Source organism: Macaca thibetana, chromosome 13 (assembly GCF_024542745.1).
Source record: "Macaca thibetana thibetana isolate TM-01 chromosome 13, ASM2454274v1, whole genome shotgun sequence".
NCBI lineage: Eukaryota > Metazoa > Chordata > Mammalia > Primates > Cercopithecidae > Macaca > Macaca thibetana.
Genome location: NC_065590.1, coordinates 82,340,595 through 82,364,400, shown reverse-complemented (window position 1 = coordinate 82,364,400; position 23,806 = coordinate 82,340,595). Strand labels below are relative to the sequence as shown.

Sequence of the window (23,806 nt, the reverse complement as noted above, 5' to 3'; positions counted from 1 at the left end):
TGATCTACCTGCCTTAGCCTCCCAAAGTACTGGGAATACAGGTGTGAGCCACCATGCCTGGCCTTTGCTGGAGGGTTTTTTGTTTTGTTTTGTTTTTTGTTTTTGAGACGGAGTCTCACTCTGTCGCCTAGGCTGGAGTGCAGTGGTGCGATTTCAGCTCACTGCAAGCTCTGCCTCCTGGGTTCACGCCATTCTCCTGCCTCAGCCTCCCGAGCAGCTGGGACTACAGTCACGCGCCACCACACCCAGCTCAATTTTTGTAGAAACGGGGTTTCACCGTGTTAGCCAGGATGGTCTCGATCTCCAGACCTCGTGATCCGCCCGCCTCCGCCTCCCAAAGTGCTGGGATTACAGGCGTGAGCCACCGCACCCAGCCTTTGCTGGAGGTTTAAACATTTATTTTGAAATGTCACATGATGTTAAAGAGGACATGACTTTTATGTTTTACAAAGGGAGATGTAATGTACGGCATGGAGCAGTGGCTCACACCTGTAATCCCAGCCTTTGGGAGGCCGAGGCAGGTGGATCTTGAGGTCAGGAGTTTGAGACCAGCCTGGCCAACATGGCAAAACCCTGTCTCTACCAAAAAATACAAAAATTAGCCAAGCGTGGTGGCGGGTGCCTGAAGTCCCAGCTACTCAGGAGGCTGAGGTGAGAGAATCGCCTGACCCTAGGAGGCAGAGGTTGCAGTGAGCCAAGATCGTACCACTGCACTCCGGCCTGGGCAACAGAGTGAGACCCTATCTCCAAAAACAGTGGGGGTAGGGGGAGAGCTGTGCTAATGTTTTTTAAAAGGCTGATAAATATCGTGCCTGGTCCTGCTTTGGCACAAGAGACACTGTGTTGCACCCTCTTTGGGCCCCTTCCCTTTTCTTGGCACACATGCCAGCCCTATGGTTCTCAGTGGAGCACCCTGCCCGCAAAGCCATGCCCAGCTCCTGAGCTGAGAGGGCCCTCTGCCACCACTCATGCCCCAGCCTCCTCTCCCCACCCACCCCATGAACGGAGAGAGTTCCACACAGAGGCACCCTCATATAAAAACAACAACAAATTGATCTCCTGCCTCTCCAGCCCCTGCCTGCTGGCTTCACAGTCCCACTCCCTGTCCTTCCACCATCCCTATCTCTCCGCTGCGGGTCCCTGCTCAGCGGGCACTGGGGAAACCAGAGGAGCCTGCCAGTTCTGCCAAGGCACCGTGTTCACCCATGAGGCAGACCCTCAGGTGTACACAGGTTATAGTTGGGGGTGACTTCTGGCTGAGATGATCAGAGACAGGGCCTTTCAGGGCAAGAGGGAAGGATCTGATGGGCCTGAAAGGCAGGCCCCCCCGGGTGGCTGGAGCCTCCCCACAAAAGCCCAGCCACAGGAAGAGCACAGCACAGTCCCATCCCTGCTCTGCGTCCTGGGTTCTGGCACAGCCCTTCCCTGTGGATGTGGGAAGCACAGTGGGACAGCAGTAGCCCCTTGCAAGGACTCCTGGGGAGCCAGAAGCATCTGGGTGAATATTCCCGGGCAAGAGAGCTGCTCGACATCCTGTCACAGAGGAGATCAGGGAAAATGCCACGAGGGCCTCATCCATCTCACTCACAGTGGCTTGCCCGGTACCTGGCACCTAGTAGATACTCAAAAAATACTCATTGAATGAATGGAAGTCTCCCTAAGAAGAAACGGTACTTTGTAACGGCACTGGCTGTCCCTGAAGGGACCAACTGGCCTCATTCCCTGATGCTGGGAATGTCCTGGTCCCAGGGCAACGAAAAATAACCACCCTCGAGTGAAGAGGGTGGGATTATGGGGGAGGTGTTTTTATTTTCCATGCTATACATTTTGTATTGATGTAACCTGGACAACTGGCATGCTTCGCTTTTATAATCAAATGATACAGGAAATCTAAACACACACAACTCAGGACCTCAAATGGCTGCATGGGTGACTTGCCCCTGCAGTTTGTCCTAAAAGGAAGACAGAATCATGGACTTAGGTCAAAGCTTGGAGGGCATCCTGACCCCTCAACCTCAACCCAGCATCTGCCTGGATGGCATACCTCTTTGCTGAAGGTACCTTTTTGTTTGTGTGGTTCAAGACTAGAGATGATGGCTGAGAATTAATTGTTATTGGATAAACAAGAATGGTTCCCCCTCCCACCCCCGGGAAATGCGGTGGCTCTTGAATCCAGCAAACAATAGATCAGAGCAGAACTCTGTGTCCTGGGGGAAAACAGAAGTGGGAGAGAGAAGATCATTAGTTGCCCTGGTGCTGGGCACCAGGAGAGCCCTGTTTGGGGCCTGAAAGCAGAACCTGAGACAAGGCCCGCATGCAGGTGGTTTAACTGGGGAAGTGATTCCAGGGAAACAGAACGGGAGCCTGGGAAGTTCAAAACAGAGAAGGCAGGAAAGCCGGTAAATATGAGGGTTTGTTACGGAGTTGGCCACTGGTGTGGGAGGGGGCCTTGATCCTGCTGGGACTGTCTTACGAGCCTTGCAGAAGGCACCTCAGAGCTTTCCACTGAAGGGCTGGCAGAGGTGGGTATTCGTCCTCCTGCCATCCTTCCCTGTTGGTTAAGGGTCGCCAGTCAGGGTGTTCTCTCCCTGGCTCTTCCAGGTTTGTGCAAAGGAGGCTAAGTGGTGAGCGCCTGGGAAGGAAATGGATCCTCAGTGCAGATACCTGGCAAGGTGCTGCTGGGGTGTGCCTGCAGCAGTAACGGGAGTAGAGAGGGGGACCGGGGGAATGTGGCATGTGATACTCAAGCATCCTGCGCAGGGCCCACACCCCTCGTCCATTCCTACTGGCTCAGAGGCTCAGCAGCTTGGATCCTGTGACCTGGAGGAGAGGCGTATGGTACCCTAGGGAAAGCTGGCTCTCTGGAATCAGCTCGGCTTTGAGCATGGTCTTGATGAGAGCTGAGGACCTTGGACCAATTACTGAGCCCCCCAAGCCTGTGTCTCTGTGGTGCAGTGACAGCACTAACCCCTAGTCAGGATCCTTGTCAGGAAGGAGGGGATTCATGGGTACCAACATGGTGCGCAGCTCTCAATGGAACAAGTCAACTGGAGTTACCAGGATCTCACAGCAGACAGCTGGGCAGCCCTGAGCACTTCTGCCCCAGCGTGGCCTGCACGGCTGGGCTGGTTGCCCGCCCTAGTCCTCTCCATGACTGCATCTGGGGCCCCTCGACTCCAGCGCAGTCTTCCTCTGACAGCATCGACAGCACCGGCCAGTCTGTCCCTGTGTTCTCACTTCTTTGTCTCTGTTCCTGGTCTCTCCCTTCTTCTGCCCCGTGTTGGAGTCTCCCTGACTCTCACAGGGTCACTCCTTGGGCACTGTGGCTGAGTGTGAGAGCGTGTGTGCAGGACTGTGAATGTGAGGAGGGGTGTGAGGAATGTGTGTGAGAGTGGGGTGTGTGTGTGAGAACGTTCCTTCACATACGTGTGCATGAGTGGATGTGTGAGTGTGCATGTCTGCTAATGTACGGTCACGTTGGCCTGTGTGTGAGAATTATACCTTCATGTTTGTGAGTGTGTGTGTGACAATGTATGTTCGTGTTTGTGTGTGGGTGTGTAAATGTGCATGTGAAAATGCATTCGCATTTGTGTGTGAGTGGGTGTGTGAGTGCAAGTGTGTGTGAGAATGTACCTTCATGTGTGTGTGAGTGGGTGTGTGTGATCGTGTGCTTGTGACAATGTACCTTTGTGTTTGTGTGTGCGAGTGGGTGTATGAGCATGATTATGTCAGAACGTACTTCACGTTTGTGTGTGTGATTGTGTATGTGTGAGAGAATGCACCTTCATGTTTGTGTGAGTATAAGTGGGTGTGTGTGTGAGAGAACGTACCTTCGTTTCTGTGTGTGGGTGTGTTAGTGTGATTGTGTGTGGAAATATACCTTCACGTTTGTGTGAGTGGGTGATTGTGTGAGAATGTACTTTACGTTTGTGTGTGTGGGTGTGTGATTGCATGTGAGAACGTACCTTCGTGTGTGTGTGAGAATGTACCTTCACGTTTGTGTGAGTGGGTGTGATTGTGTGTGTGAGAATATACCTTCACGTTTGTGTGTGAATAGGTGTGTGATTGTGAGAACATACCTTTGTGTGTGAGTGGGTGTGATTGTGTGTATATACTTTCACATTTGTGTGTGAGTGTGAATGGGTGTGTGTGATTGGGTGTAAGAATGTACCTTCATGTTTGTGTGTGCGAGTGGGTGTTTGAGCGTGATTGTGTGTGAGACGTACCTTCACGTTTGTGTGTGAATGTGAGTGGGTATGATTGTGTGTAAGAACACACCTTTGCGTTTGTGATTCCGAGTGGGTGTGTGATTGTGAGAACGTACCTTCATGTTTGTGTGTGTGAGTGGGTATGTGAGTGTGATTGTGTGTGAGAATGTACCTTCACGTTTGTGTGTATAATTGTGTGTGAGAACGAACCTTCATGTGCATGTGTGAGTGTGCACGCATGTGCCTGGCGGTTGCCTCATCCGTCCTGGTGGGTGCCCACCTCACCTCTTCCTCCCCTCTCCTCGCTCGGTGCCATCTGCACAGGACGTGGGCCCTGCTGGCTGCCCTCGGGTGCTGTTTCTAGGCCCCTGGCGCGGGCAGAGGGAAGCGGGCTGAGGATGCGCAGTGAAGACTCCAGACACCAGCGTTGCTGGGGCTGGGCGTGGTCTGTGCCCCTCCGCAGGTGTGAGCGTCTCCTCGGGAGCAAGGACCAGGATCCCTGGTTCCTCCTGCCCAGTCATTGAAACAGAGTGACTATTCCACAATATGTCATGGAAATAATGTCAATGGCACACGAGCCACAGTGCCAGTGACACCCATGGGCCCGATCCCCAGACAGCGGCAGCAGCTCCCCTTCCTGCGCCCCGCCCTCCAGGCACTGCGCGCTGCCTTCTTCTCTTTGGTTTCCCAGGTAGAGACCCCTGGCGTCCCTGTTTTGCGGGTGGGGAAGCGGGAGCGCAGAGATATGAGGTAACTTGCTCCGGCCCCAACTAGGAAGCGGCGGAGGGAGGCCCAGGCCCTGGCCACCCAGAAGTCCGGCCGGCCGTACAAGGAAGGCTCAGGAAGCTTCCTTTGGTTGTCACTGCTTCTCTGTAGCCAAGGGTGCCTCAGGGACTCAGAGCGAATCCTGGAGAGTCACAGCTCCCTGCTGGCAGTTGAAAGAGACTCCAAACACCATTCTGCTCCAGCCCAGGTGGAGACATTGAGGCCCAGAGGGGTTAAATTTGGGGAGAGAAGGACACGTGCCCACGGAGCGTGAAACGGCGTGTCGTGTGAATGCTGAGTAATTCCGAGGCCTCTGCGGGACGTCACGTTTCCAAAAGCGCCCGAGCCCTGCCCCTCCGGGAGGAGGCACCAAAGAAATGTGTGCTAACAAGCCTCCCGCGGCCTGCGGGGGATAGGAGAGAGCAGGAAGCTTTCAGAACAATGGGACTGACTAGAAAAGGCTCAGGCTGGGAGGAGATGAAGGGCCCAGCCCCACGGTCTTTCTCATGGGTGGAAAGTCACCAGCACCCAGAAGAGCAAGGCTAAGACAGCCTGGGGAGCTGGCACAGGTTCTCCGATCTTAAAGACGCCTGTGATTAGATCCGGCTCACCGGGATATTCCAGGAGAATCTCTCCATCTCGAGGTCCTTCACTTAATCACATTTGCAAAGTCACTTTTGCCATGTAAGGCATCATAGTCACAGTTTCTGGGGGTTAGGGTGGTGACATTTTGCGTGGACATGATTCTGCCTATCACAGCAGGCTCCTAATGTGATATAGATCCCTGTAGTACTGATTAGAGGAAGGACTCATCTTAATTCCTCCCATTACAACTTTCTCTAATGTTTCTAATCTCCATGCTGAAATAAACGAGCCTTTGCCATGTTAAATCAGAGGAGAGGAAATCATCTCAAAGGTCTGTGAAAGGGTGATTTTTGAGAAGAGACCCTACACATTTTTACTTTTTGAGATGTCTCACTCTTGTCGCCCAGGCTGGAGTGCAAAGGCAGCATCTCCGCTCAGTGCAAGCTCCATCTCCTGAGTTCAAATGATTCTCCTGCCTCAGCCTCCCGAGTAGCTGGGACTACAGGCATGCGCCACCACGCCTGGCTAATTTTTGTATTTTTAGTAGAGATGGGGTTTCATCGTGTTGGCCAGGCTGGTCTCAAACTCCTGACCTCAGGTGATCCACCCGCCTCGGCCTCCCAAAATGTTGGGATTACAGGCGTGAGCCACCGCGCCCGGCCACCCTAAAAATCTTTTAATGCAAGAGAATCCTGTAGAAAGAACTCCCACCTGTGGTTCCTTGCCACCCTCACCCCTCCCAAGTTACCCTTAGCTGCAACAGGCCAGATCCTTTGTTCCAGGAAGGCTGGTTGGGAACAAGGGGCCACCTGGAGTCAGCAGCTGAATGGATGCCTGAGGTTCATGGATTCTTTCTAAGACTTTTCCAAATCCCCTTTCTGCTGCCACTGGAATTGTCTCCCAGAAACACAGTTCAGACTGTTTGACTTCCCAATTCTTTAGCATCCAGGCTTTCCCTTGGTTAGGTCCCAGCCTACTTATTCTCTCATATAATCTGTACACCAGTCATATGAGGTAAGTACAATTGCCATATCCATTTTACAGATGAAAACACTGAGATTAGATTCATAACGTGCCCAAGGTTCCATAACTGGCAAAGGGTACTGCCCATGTTTACACCCACATCTCTGACTCCTGGGCCCAGTGCATAGACACTGTGGCCTGCTCAACATCCTGGGTCATTGCTAGAGGAATCGGGGGGCTCATGCCTTCTCCTCTGCTTCGATGGGGGCCAACTTAAGCTATGGACCAGAAGGGGTGGCCCATGGGAAAGACAAAGCAGGAGGAATTAGCAGTACTGGAGGGGAAGCAGGGCCTTTATCTTAGCGGCCTTGTCTGTTCAAATCCAGAGACATCCTCTCCACCCTGGGAGGCAGGAAAGCAGCCCAGTCAGAGAGGTGGAGCCCTGGACAACAGATCTACAACAGTGCAACACCCAACCCTGGCCCAGCGGAGGCTGCAGCCTGGCCAGGAAGGGCTCAGGTCAGCTTGATTAACATACTGCTGACCCAACCAGGTGCGGTGGCTCACGCCTGTAATCCCAGCACTTTGGGAGGCCAAGGTGGGCGGATCACGAAGTCAGGAGATCGAGACCATCCTGGCTAACACGGTGAAACCCCGTCTCTACTAAAAATACAAAAAAAAAAAAAATTAACCAGGCATGGTGGTGGGTGCCTGTAGTCCCAGCTACTTGGGAGGCTGGGGCAGGAGAATGGCATGAACCCAGGAGGTGGAGCTTGCAGTGAGCCGAGATTGCGCCACTGCACTCCAGCCTGGGTAACAGAGCGAGACTCTGTCTCAAAACAAAAACCAAACAAACAAAAAAACATATTGCTGATCCATTTTCATATCTTAAAATTAGAAACAGAAGGCCAGGTGCGGTGGCTCAAGCCTGTAATCCCAGCACTTTGGGAGGCTGAGACCGGGGGATCACAAGGTTAGGAGATGGAGACCATCCTGGCTAACACGGTGAAACCCCGTCTCTACTAAAAAATACCAAAAAAAACTAGCCGGGCGTGGTGGCGGGCGCCTGTAGTCCCAGCTACTTGGGAGGCTGAGGCAGGAGAATGGCGTGAACCCGGGAGGCAGAGCTTGCAGTGAGCTGAGATCCGGCCACTGCACTCCAGCCTGGGCGACAGAGTGAGACTCTGTCTCAAATTAAAAAAAAAAAAAAATTAGAAACAGAAGTACAAGCTCCGGCTATTCTATTTATCAAATCAGAGCAGAGTGAGGCTGACGTTTGTGGAAGCTGAGGTTTCTCTGCTCACCTTGGTCATTTAGGGCACCCTCTCCTTGTTCCCCTGTCAGTGTCCAGGTCTCCCCAGTTCTTGCCTTCTTCCCTCTCTCCCGTCTCAAAACACTGTATCAGGACCAGATCCCAGAGAGTGCCCCACCTGGAGGTGATAATGATTTGAATGTTAAGGCTGGGTCTTTAATTCTGTGTCTTCATGCTTCTGCTCCGAACCACTTAGGAAGTAGATCCAGAAATCAGGCAGTTGGGGCGCAACAGATCAGTTTCAGATGGATGAAAGTTGAGTTGGAGGCTGGGGCTTAGGTGTGTGGCCACAGCCTGGGATAATGCTTCACTTTGGACTTGAACTCCTCACCCCATCACAGGCAAGTGGGTTGCCACAGGCCTCCCTGGAGGGGTGGAGCCTGCCTGGGGAATATGGAATAGTAGGAAGGGGCTAGATCACAGAAGGCCTTGGATGCCTAGCTAAAACGTCTAAATTTGGGCTTTGTGTTTTATAGGAGTTGTTGAGGATTCTTTTGAGTAGATGACATGTCCTGACCTGCTACATTCTTTCAGAGGATTGATTTGGGATAAAAGATGGTTTGGAAAAGAAAGACTGTCAAGAGAAAACTGGGCCGGGTGCGGCAGCTCACACCTGTAATCCCAGCACTGTGGGAGGCCGATCCTCCCACCTCAGGCGGGTGGATCACCTGAGATCAAGAGTTTGAGACCAGCCTGGCTAACATGGTGAAATCCCGTCTCTACTCAAAATACAAAAATTAGTGGGGTATGGTGGCGCATGCCTGTAATCCCAGCTACTCGGGAGACTGAGGCAGAGGAATCGCTTGAACCTGGGAGGCGGAGGTTGCAGTGAGCCAAGATCTTGCCACTGCACTCCAGCCTGGGTGACACAGCGAGACTCTGTCTCAATTAAAAAAAAAAAAAAAAAAAAAGAGGGAGAAAACCGCTGAGAAGATGCAAACTAATCACTCCTGGAAGACAGTGGTCTGAATCTAAGTAATGCTCTCTAGTATTCATTCCACAAGGGTCTCAGGCGTCTCATGAAATCTCAGGCTGACTTACACTCACATTAGACACATTCAGGTTTTGGGTTGAGCATATCCATGAGTATTTGCAGATAGTAATTCTTATAACTATTAAATAATTCATGCTGACATTGTTTTCCCTGTTGTGTTCTTGAAAAAGATGCTGTTTACCGCACAGGCAGTGGTGAAAATAAATTAGCCACCTGCTTTGCCACCCCTTTTCCAATCTTGCTGTGTCCCATGGGGGATGCAGGCTCTGCTGGGCACCTTTCTGAAAGTGTTCTTTTCAGTAGAATATGTGCTGAGCTTTTTTGCAAAATCAGGCTTTAAAAAAAAGTTACACTTTTTAATTTTCATTTAAAAAATTTCTTTTTCACTCCATTAAAATTCATCTCCATGAAATGGGTTCAGAGTGGTTTTAGCAATTCTGTCTGTCACCCATTCTAAGATACTGCTGGCGCCACGTGCAGCCACCCCCTGCTGAATGGGAAGCAAGTGGCAGAGCCGAGTGTGCACCTGGAACCCCAGTGTTGAGGTCTCTGGTCAAGGCGGCCCCCACTCTCCTTTCATTCGCAACCCCCCACCCCCAGCCCACACTACCTGCCAGTTTTACATCTGTTTGGACAGGAAGCCTTACAACCCTGCTCTGCTATTTTTAGGAAGCGCTCACATTGAGTCAGCCTTTCTGCTGGATTCACGCCCTCTGCTTGATGGTTCTCGGGCTGTCTGCCTTTTCAGCAGGAGCCTCGGGCTCACATCCTCAGACAGGGAGCACAACGCTTCTCTTCTCCCTGCCTGTCTCAGCTTTGGTCTGCACCCCCATTTTTATCACCTTCCTAGAACAAGGGCAGGCTTTTAGGGGGTCCATATTTTCTTGTTTCTCTCATTAACAGTCTCCCCACAAGTCATGCACATTAACATGGATAGAGCTGGAGGCCCTTCCTCTTTTTCACAATTGTGCATTAATGTAGCTATAAGTGGGAACCTTTTTTTTTTAAATCAAGTCTACATTCAAACATGCTTTTAAACTAAAAATAACTGCATTTAAATAACTTTAGGCAGAATGATATAAAGGAGGATTTAAATGTTAGCTGTAAATTGATACTCTTCATTCTTATCAGTTCTTATCATTTCTTATCCCAGAGTATAGCCAAGTGACTGTTATAGAAAAGGTGCTTAATAAATGCTTGATGGAGGAAAGAATAAATGAATAAATTCTGTAATGTTAATAGTTTGGTGATGTATCCCTCTCAAGGGTGAAACTTGTAATTTAGCACTCAGAACTTTTCTTTAATAAATTGCAAATGGTAGAGTTTTCAGGCGTCTGTCCAGGTTGCACCAGAAATATTTCAGGCAACTGAAATATTTCTTTGGCTGAGGGGCTCTGGTGCCCCTCAAAGGCCAGGTCTGATTCCCAACAAAGCCAACTCTAGTCATCTTCCTAGGAGATTTTATAAACCAGGGAACTAGTTAAACACATTTCATTGAGAAAGTTACACCAAGATTTGATCAATTCAATTTAAAATGGCTTAACCAGTAAAGAAAATGTATTACTTCTAAAACAAGCAGTCTTTGGATAGGACAAGTCTAAGGTTAGTTATTCTAGTGGCTCAATAATGACATTAAGGTCTGTGCACTTTCCACTTCTTCCCAGCTACCTCGAGGGTATTAGCTTTGCTATCACAGGCTTACACTCCTTATGGTTGCAAGGTGGCTGCCACAACTGCAGCATCATATGCAGACATGACAGTGTTCAACAGAGAGGAACAGTTTCTTCCCCTGCCTCTCTTTCAGGACTTCAGAGTACCTTACCAGAAGCTCCTCAGAAAAATGTCCCATATATATTATATATATAAAATATTTATATATTTTTATAAATATATATTTTTTAATATGGGAGAGAGAGATATATATATATATATTTTTTTTTTTTTTGAGACAGGGTCTCATTCTGTCACTCAGGTTGAAGTGCAGTGGCGTGATCTTGGCTCACTGCAGCCTCAACCTCCTGGGCTTAAGCGATCCTCCCACCTCAGCCACCCTTTGTAGCTGGAACTACAGGCATGTGCCACCACACCCTGTTCCCTTATACCTTTTTGGCCAGAGTAGGGTCACATGCCCACTTCCAAACTAACACTGGCAATAGAACTGGTACCACTGTGGACAATTTCAATCATTCGTGGTTTACAATTGAGCCATATAGCAGAGGTAGAGACACCTAAACACATTAGGACCCTTCCAGCAAGGATAAAGGGAGGGAGAGCTATAGGATGGGCCATCTACAGTGCTGGCTCTAGCGCCCCTCAAAGGCCAGGTCTGATTCCCAACAAAGCCAACTCTAGTCATTTTCCTAGGAGATTTTATAAACCAGGGAACTAGCTAAACACATTTCATTGAGAAAGCTACACCAATATTTGATCAGTTAATGAGAAATACATTTAGCTGTTAAGGGTACCCCCACTTTTCTTGCTTCCTTACTCTCAAGGAGACCCCTGTTTTCAACATTTTCAGTTGTATTCTGTGACTTTTTTTGTTTGGCTGGGAATGATGTGGTTGAGGGATCTACAATCTATTTCACAGTTCAGCAACAGATGTCACTCATTCATTCATTCATTCATTTATCAAATATTTATTATGCTTTTATTAAGCACTGCAGATACAAATATTTTTAGAAAGTTCAGGTTTTTGTGGAGACCCTGCCCTCCTAAGGAGAAGATCTACTAAATGTGCCTGGGTAGCAGAGAAGACTCCGGAAAACCTTTCAGAAAAGGAGTTGTTGGAGCTAGATGTAAAAGTTAAGTTTTCCAGGTGGACAGAGGGGGAGGGAGGGCGTGTTGGGTCGAGGGCAGCATGACAAAGGCACAGGCCGTGTGCCATGGTGTGTTCAGAGAACACCACGCTCAGCGTGCCTAGAGGACGGGAGAGGGTAAAGAGGTGGAAACACAGAGGCGGAAGATGGAAGGAGGTCGGATAGGGATGGGCTCTGAAGTCAGGCCCCAGTTTGAATCCAGGTCCCACTTTTGCAACAGCTCAATGGTTGCCTTCATGTCCCAGGGCTGCCATAACAAATTACCACAAACTGGGTGGCTTAAAACAAGTTATTCGCTCATGCTTCTGAAGGTCAGAGGTCCAAAATGGGGGTATGTTGGGTGTTGGCAAGGCTGTTTCCCTCTGAAGGCTCTGAGGACGAATCCAGCCTATGCCTCTCCCCTAGCTGCTGGTGGCTGCTGGCAGCCTCAGGTGCTCCTTTGCTTGGGGCTTTAAAATTCCATGCTCTGCCTCTGGCTTCACTAAGCCTGCCTTTCTCTGTGTGCCTCTCTGTCTCCCCTCCCCTCCCCTCCCCTCCCCTCCCCTCCCCTTCCCTTCCCTTCCCTTTGGAGTTGACAATGGATTTAGGGCCTGCCTTAACCCAGGATGATCTCATCTCAAGGTCTTTACCTTAATCACATCTGCAAAGACCCTATTCCAGATAAGTTCTAGTGGGCCCATCTTTGGTAGACCGTAATGCAGCCACTACAGTAGTCTTAGATAATTAACTTACCCTCTCCAAGCACTTTTCCTAATGCAAAGTATAGGGATAAAATATTTATCCTAAGTGGTTATTGTGAGATTCAAATACAATGCTTTTTCATTGCTTAGAAAGTACTTGGTCTATAATAAGTGCTCAATAAATGGTAGGAACGTGGATATTATCCTATAGGCAACAGAAAGCTTCATAAAGTAGGTGTTTGAGGAGGGAGAAAAAGAAGTTGCTTTCCAAATTTGCCCTCTTTTTTTGTTTGTTTTTTTTTGTTTTTTGTTTTTTGTTTTTTTAAGATAGAGTCCCGCTGTGTTGCCCAGGCTGGAGTGCAGTGGTGCGATCTCCGCTCACTGCAACCTCCACCTCCTGGGTTCAAGCGATTCTCCTGCCTCAGCCTCCCGAGTAGCTGGGATTACAGGTACGTGCCACCATGCCAGCTAATTTTTGCATTTTTAGTAGAGACGGGGTTTTACCATGTTGGCCAGGCTGATCTCAAACTCCTGACCTCAGGTGATCTGCCTGCCTTGGCCTCCCAAAGTGCTGGGATTACAGGCATGAGCCACCACGCCCGGCCAGGGATGTGCAAGCGCCTAGGTGATGCTGAGGCCACTTTGAAAATCACTGGCCTGCACATCTGCTGTGCTTTGCAAATAGTAGATGCTCAATAAGTCCTTTTTGCAATGAATCCTATACTTTCTAAAATGAAGCTTCTCTCTTAGGGCGACAAAGAGTATTCAAGACTTAATACCAACTAATAATGTCGACTGCAGACTGCTAGTGAGTTGTCAGGCCTTCCTGCATACGACTTTAAATCATGATATCAATTAATTAGACTTCAGCCAAATCCATCCTAATACACACACTTTACAAAATCCCAAACCTTGCTCCATTAAACATTCCTTGGCAATATGTAAGGGATACTCTCTGGCGCAAGATTGAGAAGCTTTGGGGCATTGATTAACTTCATCAGGTCTATAGGGAAAATCACAAGAGGTGAGTAGCCTTTACGCCTCTGATAGTGAAAAACGGTGTGGTGTTGCCTTTAACAGCCATATATATATATGTATTTTTTTTTTTTTGAGATGGAGTCTCACTCTTGTTGCCCAGGCTGAAGGGCAATGACATGATCTTGGCTCACTGCAACCTCTGCCTCCCGGGTTCAAGCAATCCTCCTGCCCTAGCCTCCTAAGTAGCTGGGATTACAAGTGCCCATCACCACTCCTGGCTAATTTTTATATTTTTAGTAGAGAAGGGGTTTCACCATGTTGACCAGGCTGGTCTTGAACTCCTGACCTCAGGTGATCTGCCTTTCTTGGCTTCTCAAAGTGCTGGGATTACAGGCATGAGCCACCACGCCTGGCCTAACAGCTATATTTTAAAACACTGTCATCAGTCAGCATACTTAGTGCCTCCTCAAGTGCCCTGTGAGGAATCCTATGAGAGAGAAGACTTTGAGACATAATCCCCACCCCAAGCACTAAAAATGTAGTCGAGGAGATGAGATCAGAGGGAAGGTTCCTGAGGGGTGGGAGGAAAGCTTGGCTGCTGGAGACTGCATTAGAGCCAAGTTCACTTTCCCCCTTTCCTGGAGTCAACAAAGTGCCAAGCCACAGTTTGCTGTCACAGCTTATGAGATCTTATTGGTCGGTGGTGTTATTTCTCCTCAACTTGAAATCAACCATAGTGAGTATTTATACTACAGGAGCCAAGCAAAAGCTACAAATCAGGGTTTCCCCCAACCCCTTCCCAAGGGAACCAGTTCGCCAGCGCACCAGTCACTCCTCGGGCCTAGTTGAAGCAGCCTGGGAGGTTGCAGTTGCAGTTTCCAAGAGGAGCGTGGCATGAAATTGGGTCTGATGTGGCACCAGAGCCTCAGGGTGGTGATGGCTGGAAGAGAGGCCTGAGGGGATGGGCCTCGTGTCTGGGATGGGAAAAGTGGCCCAGAGTTACCAACCCTCCAGAGGGCAGGGGGCAGAGCAGGGGAGGCCTAGGGCCAGCCTGGACAACTAGGAGGACCAGTGCTCATACCTCCAGTCTGGAGGCCATGGAGGGACCAATGACATCAGTGGGAGATCGACCAGTGGGACCAGCTAGAGGCAGTCAAGGCCGTGAGGGTAGGGGATGGCAAGAGGACAGAAAACGTTTCTCCTGGCCAAGATGAGAGGTGAGGTACCCCAGCCCCAACTTTAGGTCTTCCCTGGGGAGAAAGAGGGGAGCAGAAATGTGAGGGCGAGATGATCTTGCATTTACTGAGTTTTAATCTTGAGTTAATTGTGTTTGAAACCAGAAGTGACTAACTTACCTTAAGAGGCAAATTTTAAGTTTTCCCATCCTTGGTGAAAATGTGAGCATGGGAGCCAAGATAACTCCTATTTCATAAAAGAATGTCTTTGAACATCTGCATCTTATGGACTTGCTACTGAAAAAAAAATTTTTTTGCTTCTCCCACCCCCACCAAAATCAAGTCAGGATGAGCTCTTTTTCAGGAAACATTTTTCCTTTCTTTTATTTCTTTTTTCTGAGTTGGGATCTCACTCTGTCACCCAGGCTAAAGTGCAGTGGCATGACCATGGCTCACTACAGCCTCAAATTCCTCGGTTCAAGTGATCATCCCTCCTCAGCCTCCTGGGTAGCTGGGATTACAGGCCCAAACCACCACACCACCGCAAACAGCTAATTTTTAAAATTTTTATTTTTTAACTTTTTATAAAGACAGGATCTTGCCGGGCGCAGTGGTTCATGCCTGTAATCTCAGCACTTTGAGAGCCCGAGGCGGGCCAATCACGAGATCAGGAGATCGAGACCATCCTGCCTAACACAGTGAAATCCCGTCTCTACTAAAAATGCAAAAAATTAGCCAGGCATGGTGGCGGCGCCTGTAGTCCCAGTTACTAGGGAGGCTGAGGCAGGAGAATGGTGTGAACCCAGGAGACGGAGCTTACAGAGAGCCAAGATCGCGCCACTGCACTCCAGCCTGGGCAACAGAGTGAGACTCCGTCTCAAAAAAGAAAAAAAAGAAAGACAGGATCTTTACATTGCCCAGGCTAGTTTCGAACTCCTGGCCTCAAGTGATCCTCCCACCTCGGCCTCCCAAAGTGCTGAGACTATAGGCGTAAGCCACCACACCCATACTACTGAAAATGTCAAACCTGTGATTTCATCTCAAACCTTTGTAAAATGAGATGTCATAATCACTATTTCATGTAGTGGAAATTTAAGGGTTTTCTTTAATTAAAATAAAAGAGGGCTTACCCAGGCATGGTGGTGCACACCTATAGCCCCTGTTCCTCAGGAGGCTGAGGTGGGTGGATTCCTTGAGTCCAGGAGTTTGAGACCAGCCTGGGCAACATGGCAAAAACCCATCTCTAAAAAGAAATACAAAAATTAGCTGTGTGTGGTGGTATGCACCTGTGGTCTCGGGAGGCTGAGATGGCAGGATCACTTAAGCCTGAAAAGTGGAGGCTGCAGTGAACTGAGATCACACCATTGCATTCCAGCCTGGGTGACCGAGGGAGACTGTCTCAAAAAAAAACTATCATCAATCTTCTGTGTATACTATTGCTTAAAAAATAAGCGTTCAACAATGCCTTAGGAAAAGCATAATTCATTCATATTTATTTATTTATTTATTTATTTTTTCCCCGAGACAGAGTTTCGCTCTTATGATCAGGCTGGAGTGAAGTGGCATGATCTTGGCTCACTGCAACCTCCGCCTCCCCGGGTTCAAGCAATTCTCCTGCCTCAGCCTCCCAAGTAGCTGGGATTATAGGCACCTGCCACCACTCCTGGCTGATTTTTGTACTTTTAGTAGAGACGGGGTTTTGCCATGTTGGCCAGGCTGGTCACGAACTCCTGACCTCAGGCGATCCACCTGCCTTGGCCTCCCAAAATGTTAGGATTACAGGTGTGAGTCACTCTGCCCAGCCAATTTGCTAATATTTTAAAAATTAATTTCTATTTTTTCCTCTCCTTTTTTTGCCGGAGTGGGAGGTGTTGAAGAAATCCCCCCAAAGAGTAGGTCTCTCCCAGTCCCCCCACCTGTTCTTAGATTATTAAACTCTCAGTTAATGTTGCAGTGGAATTATATGCAAGAAGCCTGGGAAACCTAGTTTTTACTCACTTTGTAAAATTTCATAAAATAATGGTCTTTAAAAAGGACCTCAGGTGTTATCTAATTAAATGGCCTCATCTAATAACGGAGGAAACCTAATCTCAGAAGGTGAATCCACTTGCCCAAGGCTACTCTATTAATGAACAGGAGAGATAAGACTCTATCCCAAGTCTTCTAATTTCAATTCTGCTGCTGCTGTGTTATATGAGAGTGGAGTTTGCGGATATATAACTACTTTAAGTGGATTTGAAATCCCAGCCCAGGGAGCACTGATTGCTATGTTAGCTTTCTGAAAAACTTCTTTTTTTTTTTTTTTTTTTGAGACGGAGTCTCGCTCTGCCGCCCGGGCTGGAGTGCAGTGGCCGGATCTCAGCTCACTGCAAGCTCCGCCTCCCGGGTTCCCGCCATTCTCCTGCCTCAGCCTCCCGAGTAGCTGGGACTACAGGCGCCGCCACCTCGCCCAGCTAGTTTTTTGTATTTTTAGTAGAGACGGGGTTTCACCGTGTTAGCCAGGATGGTCTCGATCTCCTGACCTCGTGATCCGCCCGTCTCGGCCTCCCAAAGTGCTGGGATTACAGGCTTGAGCCACCGCGCCCGGCCTCTGAAAAACTTCTAAGTCATTAAAAGCTTGTTTTCCCTGTAGTCTGAAATTTCTACTAATGTAAAGAGAAGCAGGATTTCATGACAGCCTAGAGTCACATACTGTAAGAGGTCCCCACAAACAGCTTCAGAGTGAGTTAAAAAAAAAAACTGGTGCTATGCTTAGCTTTTGGATTTGTATAAGTACACTGTAGTTGACATTCATTGGGAAAACTCAAACAATATAGACAGGATTGGACGAAAAGTGAAACTATCCTAACCCCATTCCCTAAATTGCACTTCCTGGAGACAAGCTTTAGAGTTTGGTGAATACAAACCACCTTTTCCTTGTATAGTGCTAGTGATTCTAACACAAAATGCCAGGCCACTTTTGGGGGCGAGGATGGGGCGGGAAACAGCCCCTTTAGAGCTTCCTGGGTTTTAACTATGACAAAAGAATGTTAGGAACATGAAAATCACTCAGAAACAAAATCCTTAGAGTGGGTCTCTCCCTATCTCCTGCCTCATAGGTTATTTAACTCTCAGTTACTGGCCTGGGTGGAGGTCCCTTAAGACATGATTTTCAAACCATTCTGGAGGCATCAGAGGTCCCATAAGACTTTAAAATTTCATTAAAAAAAAAAAAAAAAAAAGGGGCCAGGCATGACCGCTCATGCCTGTAATCTCAGCACTTTGGGAGGCAAAGGCAGGTAGACTGCTTGAGCCCAGGAGTTCGAGAGCAGCCTGGGCAACACAGGGAGACATTGTAAAATAGGAAAAATTAGCCAGGCGTGGTGGCATGTGCCTGTGGTCCTAGCTACTCAAGAGGTTGAGGTGGGAGGATCACTTAGGCCGGGGAGGCAGAGGTTGCAGTGAGCCAAAATTGCACTACTGCACTCCAGCCTGGGTGACAGAGTGAGACCTTGTCTAAAAAAAAAAAAAAAAAAAAAAAAAAAAATTAAAAAAAAAAAAGCAAGAAAAGAAAGAAAACGTAGACTGGGTGTGATGGCTCACGCCTGTAATCTCAGCACTTTGGGAGGCTGAGATGGGCGGATCACGAGGTCAGGAGATCGAGACTGTCCCGGCCAACATAGTGAAACCCCGTCTCTACTAAAAATGCAAAAATTAGCTGGGTGCGGTGGTGCATGCCTGTAATCCCAGCTACTCGGGAGGCTGAGGCAGGAGAATTGCTTGAACCAGGGAGTCGGAGGTTGCAATGAGCCAAGATCGTACCACTGCACTCCAGCCTGGCGACAGAGTGAGACTCTGTCTCAAGAGAAAAAAAAAAAGAAAGAAAACATAATAAGTACATCCACCAAATTCCATATTCTAAAGCACTCATGTTAACTCTTTCTTGGTTTGGGCACACCTCAGAAAGAAGTTTCTGTCATTCCTCTGCATACATGCAGGATTTGATGAGGAAAATTGTCTGTGGTGGTCTTTTAAAAGTATATAGACCTCTTCAGGAGAATTGCTTGAACCCAGGAGGCGGAGATTGTGGTGAGTCAAGATCGCGCCATTGCACTCCAGCTTGGGCAACAAGAGCAAAACTCCCTTTCAATAAATATATATATATATCTTTATGTCCATCTAAGCAACCTGGTAAAGCAGGTACAATATGACTTACAAGTGGGAAGCAGAATATTTTAAAATTTGGATCCTGAGCCTGATAGTGTATAGTGGGAAGCTGGGTTCTGAAAATGGGCAGTCTTGGGTTTGAATAGCTTCTTGCCCCTGCCCCCAAGGCTGGAGTGCAGTGGTACAATCACAGCTCACTTGATCTCCCAGGCTCATGTCATCCTCCCACCTCAGCCTCCCGAGTAGCTGGGACTACTCGTGTGCCACCATGCCTGGCTAATTTTTGTGCTTTTTGTAGAAACAGGATTTCACCATGTTACCCAGAGTGATCTTGAACGCCTGAGCTCAAGCAATCCTCTGTGTCTTGGCCTTCTAAAGTACTGGGATTGCAGGTGTAAGCCACCTCTCCCTGCGTGAATAGCTTCCTGTGTGGCCTCTGATGAGGCATTTAACCTCTCTGAATCTCGGTTTTCTCATCCGTAAAACGGGGATAACAATATAAAAATAAAAGACATCCATATTCTTAAGAGTCATTGGTTATTTCTGGAACTTCTCTTTGACTTTCTTTCTTTCTTTTCTCTCTCTCTCTCTCTCTCTTTCTTTTTCTTTTAACATTTATTCCATTCACTGTACTCAATTCTTTCACTTTTTTTTTTTTTTTTTTCCAGCTGGAATCTTGTTCTGTCACCAGCCTGGAGTGCAGTGGCACGATCTCGGCTTGCTGCAACCTCTGTCTCCCGGGTTCAAGTTATTCTCCTGTCTCAGCCTCCCGAGTAGCTGGGATTACAGGCATGCACCACCATGCCCAGTTAATTTTTGTATTTTTAGTAGAGACGGGGTTTCACCATGTTGGCCAGGCTGGTCTCAATCTCCTGACCTCTCATGATCCGCCTGCCTCGGCCTCCCGAAGTGCTGGGATTTCAAATGTGAGCCACCACACCCGGCCCTCTTTGGCTGTCTAAGGTGATTTAATATCTCATAATTTCTACCATCTAGCATCTTTCTAACTACCCTTCTCAAGACCCCAGTCTTCTACTCCATCTAATCAAATCTTTCTCTTCCTTTAGGCAGTCCCCAGCCTCCGGGAGTCTTGTTCACTTCTTTGGAAGAACAGCTTAGCTCTCTGCCTCACAGCACAATGCCGGAGTACCTTCCCTCAGAGCTAAAATTTCATCAGGAAGCCGCATTAAACAGAGCCTCTGCCTAACACTGCCTGCAGCACAAAGCCCAGCAAAAGCTCTTAACCCAGTGTCCTTGAATACGATTCATTTTCTTGGGCACGGTGCTCTCCTCCACCAGCATCTGTGAGCAGGAGATATTACCATCTTCAGATCTAAACCCTGCCATCTTCCTCAGGAGGCACAACTGCCTATTCGCTTCTTCTAGAAGGGGTGAAGTTACCAATGTGAACTTACAGATTTGTCCTAATAAAATGTTGCTTTTAGCTCTTTAATATATAGGGATCCCATGTTGGAGTTTACTAGAAATACAGGGTTCAGTCACTAAAAAAACAGTTGACAACCACTGACTTGGGGCTTTTCTGTTTGCTCCCTGCTAGTCAGAAGGAAGACAGTTTGTTCTATTTTCTTTTCTTTTTTTTTTTTTTAATGAGACAGAGTTTCACTCTTGTCGCCCAGGCTGGAGTGCATGGTGTGATCTCGGCTCACTGCAACCTCTGCCTCCCAGGTTTAAGCAATTCTCCTGCCTTAGCCTCCCCAGTAGCTGGGATTACAGGCATGTACCACCACTCCCAGCTAATTTTTGTATTTTTAGTAGAGATGGGATTTTACCATGTTGGCCAGGCTGGTCTCGAACTCCTGACCTCAGGTGATCCACCCACCTCAGCCTCCTAAAGTGCTAGGATTACAGGCGTGAGCCACCGTACTTGGCCTTATTTTCCTTTTGAACCACAAAGATCCTTTCTTTCTTCAGTATTTATTCAATTAACTTTCTTTCTCTCATACTCCAAAACTAGCAGAATGTTTACATCCTGACATCTGAGGACACAAGACCCTCTCATCTTAATTTCTCTTAATCATAGCAGATTTTTACATTCTCTTCCTAATATAAATGCGTTTATGAGTTACAGCTGCTGATTTTATAATTACCAACGAATTGGTTTTGGATGCAAGGAGACATTTTCTTCAAGTCATAGCATTTAGAACAGTCAACTGACCAGAATTTTAACGAGGTGATATTATGGTACATATTTGTTTATATAACTAAAACAACAAACTTAGATTTTAGATATTTTCCCTTAAAATGAACCCAACTTTCAACTGCTTTAGAAGAATATGTTGATATATTTCATTATGAATATACAAACTTGTATATAAAGAAATCCCTAACTAAATGGTTGGAACTATTTCCTTTAATTTAATTTTATTATTTTATTTTATTTTGAGACTGGAGTCTCACTCTGTTACCCAGGCTGGTATGCAGTGGCATGATCTCAGCTCACTGCAAGCTCCGCCTCCTGGGTTCAAGTGCTTCTCTTGCCTCAGCCTCCTTAGTAGCTGGGACTACAGGTGTTCACCACCACCCCCGGCAAATTTTTGTATTTTTAGTAGAGACGGGGGTTTCGCCACATTGGTCAGCCCGGTCTTGAACTCCTGACCTCGAGTGATCCCCGCCCCGACCTTGGCCTTCCAAAGTGCTGGGATTATAGGCGTGAGCCACTGCGCCCGGCCGGAACTATTTCCTTTAGGCCAACCTGAAAAACTGAGGTTGGCATAATGATAATGGTTGAGCTCTCAAAAAAATAAATAAAAGCATTTAACAACCTACATGATCTTCAGTATATGGTAGCAATGAGTATTAATTCTGAAATTGTATCTTGAAGATTTCTAAAAAATGCAATCTTGAGAAATAAATTACAGAAAAAAAGAAACTCTTCAAAACACAAATTTTAAAAAATGACACTAGACTGTAAGCTCCACAGGGCAGGGATTTTTGTCACTTCTGCGCTCTGCTAGATCTCCGGCACCTAGAAAAGGGCCTGGCACATGGTAGGTGCTCAGTAAATACATGGTGAATGAATATATATATATATATATATTTGAGACAGAGTCTGGCACTGACGCCCGGGCTGGAGTGCAGTGGTGCGATCTCGGCTTACCGCAACCTCTGCCTCCCAGGTTCAAGTGATTCTCCTGCCTCAGCCTCCAGAGTAGCTGGGATTACAGGTGCCGGCCACCATGCCCAGCTAATTTTTTGTATTTTTAGTAGAGATGGGGTTTCACTATGTTGGCCAGGCTGGTTTCGAATGCCTGACCTCGTGATCCACCCACCTCGGCCTCCCAAAGTGCTGGAATTACAGGCGTGAACTACTGCGCTCGGCTGGTGAATGAACACTTTCAACAATAAAGTTTGATTAAAAATTTAAGAAATTACAAGTGCCCTCGATAGGCAATCGATCAACTGGAAACTAAAAAGCCAGATAATTTTGCATCTTAAATTGACCGTGAAACAAATTGAATAAGTCCAGTTTTTCTTTTCCATTTACAACTGGTTATTGGTTTAAAAAGCAGCCACTTCCCGGCGGCCTTTGCGGGAACAAGATGGCAGCCCCCATACCTCAAGGCCAGTTCTGGTGACTCAGTCCTCAGCTATAGTTCCAGTAAGAACTAAAAAACGTTTCACACATCCTGTTTTTCAACCTAAATTTAAAACAGAAAAAGTTTATGGAACATGCCTGGAAAGCAGGATTGGTTATTCCTCCAGAAAAATCGGACCGTCCCATACATCTGGCCGTACAGCTGGTATATTTGATGCCTATGTTCCTCCTGAGGGTGATGCACGCATATCATCTCTTTCAAAGGAGGGACTGATACAGAGAACTGAACGAATGAAGAAGACTATGGCATCGCAAATGTCAATCCGGAGGATAAAAGACTATGATGCCAATTTTAAAATAAAGGACTTCCCTGAAAAAGCTAAGAATATCTTTATTGAAGCTCACCTTTGTCTCAACAACTCAGACCATGACCGACTTTATACCTTGGTAACTGAACACTGTTTTCCAGACATGACCTGGGACATCAAATATAAGACCGTCCGCTAGAGCTTCGTGGAATCTTTAGAGCCCTCCCATGTTGTTCAAGTTCGCTGTTCAAGTATGATGAACCAGGGCAACGTGTACGGCCAGGTCACCGTATGCATGCACACCCGGCAGACTCTGGCCATCTATGACCGGTTTGGCCGGTTGATGTATGGACAGGAAGATGTACCCAAGGATGTCCTGGAGTATGTTGTATTCGAAAAGCAGTTGACAAACCCATATGGAAGTTGGAGAATGTATAGCAAGATCGTTCCCCCATGGGCACCCCCTAAGCAGCCCATCCTTAAGACGGTGATGATCCCTGGCCCTCGGCTGAAACCAGAAGAAGAATATGAAGAGGCACAAGGAGAGGCCCAGAAGCCTCAGCTAGCCTGATGACAAAAATGACTTCTGGGGTGAAGCCTGGGTGATGAGGCTGCTGGAAGCTTTGAAGTCTCCCATTCCCATCATGCTATAGAAAGAACTACCTTTGTTCTCTCCCATCCTGCTCAGGTCTTTTCAGTAGTCTCATCCTCAGCAACCATGGCTGATGGCTGGGTCCTAGCAGGTGGCAGGTATAACATGGCCATGTACACTCTTCTTTTTTAAATTTTATGTCAAGCTTCTGAGGCTAGATGAAAGACAGTATGTTTCAGAGAACATTGGATACCAGTTTTTTCCACAGCAGGGACTGTGAGAGAGAACCAGCAGCATCCTCTTTGTAATCACAGGGCAGGGATCAGAGTTTGAAATAAAACGCTGTCAGAGTGTTGGTTAAAAAAAAAAAAAAAAAAAAAAAAAAAAAAAAGCAGCCAAACACCCCAGTTGAGAAAAACCAAGTAATTAGATATATTTTAATATATAAAATATTACACTTGTTAAATGTTATTGACCATAGCTTTCTCATCCCTGCTTATGATCCTTGTTGGCTTTTATTTTCTAACATTCTTTAGGCTGCAGGTAACAAAAAGCAAACTCCAACTAAACTGAAGCAGTAAACGAGTGGAAGGACTCTGAGGTGACTGATGAGCTTGACAAACAAGCTCATGGGCCCTCCCTGAAGGACTAGAAGGCAAGGCTGAAAACCATCAGGACTCTGCCTCTCGCTGGATGTCTGCTTCATTCTCAATCTTTTCCCATGA

At 47.5% G+C, this 23,806-nt stretch overlaps 1 protein-coding gene and 1 pseudogene across 2 annotated transcripts in view; one reads left to right on the top strand and one right to left on the bottom strand.

The window, feature by feature from the left end:
• Positions 1 to 23,806, bottom strand: part of PTRHD1 (peptidyl-tRNA hydrolase domain containing 1) — a 385,343-nt gene that overhangs the window by 125,658 nt on the left and 235,879 nt on the right. The gene's annotated exons all lie outside the window — the stretch shown is intronic.
• LOC126934431 (39S ribosomal protein L45, mitochondrial-like) lies at positions 2,728 to 23,438 on the top strand (annotated as a pseudogene). The gene is made up of 5 exons (XR_007718947.1): positions 2,728 to 2,833; positions 4,533 to 4,671; positions 4,824 to 4,958; positions 7,866 to 7,957; positions 22,153 to 23,438. The product of XR_007718947.1 is annotated as a 39S ribosomal protein L45, mitochondrial-like (transcript).